We start from the raw sequence: 4,352 nt of genomic DNA, 5'->3' as shown, positions 1-4,352 counted from the left end.
CTCACGCGTGGATTTGTGTTATTTTCATGTCTGCTTAAGTGTGTTTATTTTGTTATACCAGCATTTATTTATTTAACCCTAACCCTAACCCTAAACCTGCCGTGCTAAATACTTCTCATAATTCAAACAAACTGCTCCCACTGTGATACACAGGTGGCGATCTGCGTAGCTCTGTAGAGCACAATGAACTCTCAGCGAGCATGGCGTATCCTGAAAGGGTCGTATTATCACTCTTAGATTTGACTGACTGGGTGGAACAGAATACCGAATCGATTTCAACCTCACTCAGACCAACACCACAGTCTAACGTGAATCGAGCCATCCTTTTTTATTTTAAATTGTACTTCATTAAACATTTCTTGAAAATGTACAAATGTACAAAAGAGATACAAAATATGGCATCATTAACATCTGACATTCTATACAGAAATGCAGAGGGAAACAGCTGTCATGTAAATAATTAGTACTTAATTTTAAAATATAGAAATGAAATTGTCATGAGTTCTGGTTTAGTTTTGTGTTGTTGTTAATTTTAGTGTTAAGCTTTAAATAACTGTTTTATTATCCAATTGTATTCTTTTGTTTCTCTTTTCACTGTGTGTGCACTTCCTTAGTCTTGTCTTTGGTGTTTCCTGTGTTATTTTGTATTTCTTGCTTCCTCACTTTGGCTGTTTTTCAAAACCGCATACTATACTACTAGTACATACTGATTTGGCCAAAATGCAGTATGCAGTATGCGAACAACTGCAAGATCCACAGTATGCCAAAAATACCAGGATGTCATACTGATTCGGGAAAAATGTACAGTATGCATTGGACCAGTCTACCTTGCGTACTGTTTCCCACAATGCAAAGTGCCAGGTCAGTATGAAGGTAGATATGTTGCAAAATGTGAGAGCTTGTAGAATGAGATGTGAGCTTGTAGAATGACATGTGAGAGCTCGTAGCATGAGATGTGAGAGCTTGTAGAATGTGATGTGAGCGCTTGTAGCATGAGATGTGAGCGCTTGTAGAATGACGTGAGAGCTTGTAGCATGAGATGTGAGAGCTTGTAGAATGTGATGTGAGCGCTTGTAGCATGAGATGTGAGAGCTTGTAGAATGAGATGTGAGCTTGTAGAATGACATGTGAGAGCTTGTAGAATGAGATGTGAGTGAACTTGTATGTAAAAATCATAATTTACTCAGATTTTTTTAAATAACTTGTGCCTATTATCTTTTACAACCACAACTCTCCAATTACAACTTCTCAAATCTGCAGCTACAATTGCACAAACTACTTTTCTCGCGTGAATCTGCACTGCTTGAGTTTTGCAACACATTTTGCGAGACGTCTGTAGCAAAACAAATCTGTACTTGTAGAAATGCCCCCCTCCCCCCCGCTCTCCTGTGTGTGTGTGTGGGGAGGAGGAATTGACCAATCAGAAGTGAGGAATTGCAGGTACCGGGGTGAAGATAGTTTCATATTTGACAGTCGCCTGTGTTCGCGTCGATTACCGTCAATAGCTCTGAGTCATAGCCTCGATTTCTCACAGTTTGGGGATATGTTGGAGAGCAGATTAAGGCAGACGTTTCACGGTTTTGATAAACTTCAAATAACCAAAAATTACGATGCAGCTGGGAGCGCAAAGAACTGAATGTCTGTCCAACGCGCCGGTGACTATAGGCGGAGTTAGGGACCGTCGTAAAAGTGCAATACAGCTCATTTCAATATTCAATAACTTCTTTGTTTTTCAACATAGACATCCACTGCTATTATAGACGGTGACAGCCCTTAACATTTCAGACCAATGAATACAAAATAAAAATAAATAAAAATAACTCTGCAAATCATCAATATCAATGACATATTGCCTTAAATAAGCACATTTCAAGGTTACAATCTCAATAGATTTCTAATTTTTGATTTTATTGACATCAAATCACCTCATGTGTCCTGGACATCCTCTCAAAACTTTCACAGCTCTTAGTTAGTATAGGAGGCCTTTAAAAAAAGCCTTAATACCATTATCAAGGGCCTGTCGCTTTAAATATACAATTTTCAAGGTTATAATCTCAATAGATTTCTAATTTTTGATTTTATTGACATCAAATCACCTCTCATGTGTCCTGGACATCCTCTCACAACTTTCACAGCTCATTTTTTTGTGAAGAAGGCCATTAACAAAAGCCTTAATACCATTATCAGGGGCCTGTCGCTTTAAATGTGCAATTTTCAAGGTTGGAATGGAAAATTAAAATGCACCATCAATATTCAATTAATGTGTACTGGTTCCTGTTGACACACACTTCTTGAAGAAATGTTGTGTCTGTCCTGCCTTCATTTTCCCTTGAGGTGGGAAATCTTTGTATTTCTATGTCTGAAAAGGAGCTTCCACTGATGCAAAATGACGATTTTTGCATCACAAGACCCGTCTGTCGGCAGCAACCATCTCACGGCTATATTGCTGGCCGCTGCAGCCTTCTTCACAAACTATGAAGAAGTTGTGAGAGGATGTCCAGGACACATGAGAGGTGATTTGATGTTAATAAATTCAAAAATGAGAAAGCTATTGAAATTCCAACCTTGAAAATTGCATATTTAAAGTGACAGGCCCTTGATATTGATGATTTGCAGAGTTATTTTTATTTATTTTTATTTTGTATTCATTGGTCTGAAATGTTAAGGGCTGTCACCTTCTATAATAGCAGTGGATTGAGATGTCTATGTTGAAAAACAAAGAAGTTATTGAATATTGAAATGAGCTGTATTGCACTTTTACGACGGTCCCTAACTCCGCCTATAGTCACCGGCGCGTTGGACAGACATTCAGTTCTTTGCGCTCCCAGCTGCATCGTAATTTTTGGTTATTTGAAGTTTATCAAAACCGTGAAACGTCTGCCTTAATCTGCTCTCCAACATATCCCCAAACTGTGAGATATCGAGGCTATGACTCTGAGCTATTGACGGTAATCGACGCGAACACAGGCGACTGTCAAATATGAAACTATCTTCACCCCGGTACCTGCAATTCCTCACTTCTGATTGGTCAATTCCTCCTCCCCACATACACACACGGGAGAGCGGGGGGGAGGGGGGCATTTCTACAAGTACCACCAAGAACCTCACAGCACCTCCTCACACAGTCTGAGACAGTTTTTTGAAACACACAAGCTGCTGGATGTGTGGAGGAGTTTACACTACACACACAGACAGTACACATGGAGTCACTCTAAATCTCTGGCCAGGTTGGATCGCTTTTATTGTTTTAAACACAACATGAATGTTTTTAAAGAGTGTCTTATTGTTCCTGTAGGCTTCACTGATCACTGTCTCGTTTATTGTTCTGTTTTTATTAAGAATGTCAGACTTCAAAGTGCGTATTGGCATTTTAACACCACACTGCTGCACGATAAAGCTTTTAAGTCTGCACTGGAGTACTTTTGGGTCACTCACAGACAGCTTAAGTCTGATTTTAAAACCATTCAGCAGTGGTGGGACTTTGGAAAAAGTCAGGTTAAACAGTTGTGTCAGCAGTACACTCGCAATGTCACCAGGGACATTACCAGATCTTTGAGAGATCTAGAGATTGAAGTGGTAGAACTACAGGGTTTAGTTGATGCCACAGGAAATCAGGGACATTTAGCTTCCCTAAAATCTAAAAAGTCAGCTTTAGCCAACCTGCTGGGCGTTAAAGCACAGGGGGCTCTGGTCAGGTCTTGGTTCCTGGATGTCACCCAGATGGATGCTCTGTCGCAGTTCTTTTTTGGTCTGGAGAAGAAAAGTGGACAGAAGAAGATCTTTCATTCTGTACGATCCAGCAGTGGACAATCGATCTCAGATTCTGCTGGGATCAGAAAACATGCAGCTGGTTTTTATAAGGATCTGTACACGAGTGAGTTCGTTGATCGTCCAGAGGTGTGTGAGTCTTTCTACACTGGTCTTCCTCAAGTCAGCACTGAAAACAACACAGAGCTTGAGGCCCAGCTGTGTCTGTCTGAACTCTACTCTGCTGTCACGAGTCTGCAGAATGGAAAAGCTCCAGGTATTGATGGCCTTCCTGTTGACTTTTATAAAGTGTTTTGGTGTGTGCTGGGAGAGGATCTCCTGGAGGTTTTAAGAGACAGTTTGGAGAGGGGTCGTCTGCCTCTGAGCTGCAGGAGAGCAGTTATCACTCTGCTGCCAAAGAAAGGCGACCTTCAAGATCTAAAGAACTGGAGACCAGTTTCATTACTTTAGACAGACTACAAAATGCTGGCTAAGGTCCTGGCATCCAGACTAAGGCAGGTGATGGGGTCGATCATCCACACAGACCAGACCTACTGTGTGCCCGGCAGGCTCATTAGTGATAACATCACTCTTATTCAGCATGT

This window comes from Labrus mixtus, chromosome 9, assembly GCF_963584025.1.
Source record: "Labrus mixtus chromosome 9, fLabMix1.1, whole genome shotgun sequence".
Taxonomy (NCBI): domain Eukaryota; kingdom Metazoa; phylum Chordata; class Actinopteri; order Labriformes; family Labridae; genus Labrus; species Labrus mixtus.
Note: the sequence above shows the minus strand (reverse complement) of the source record.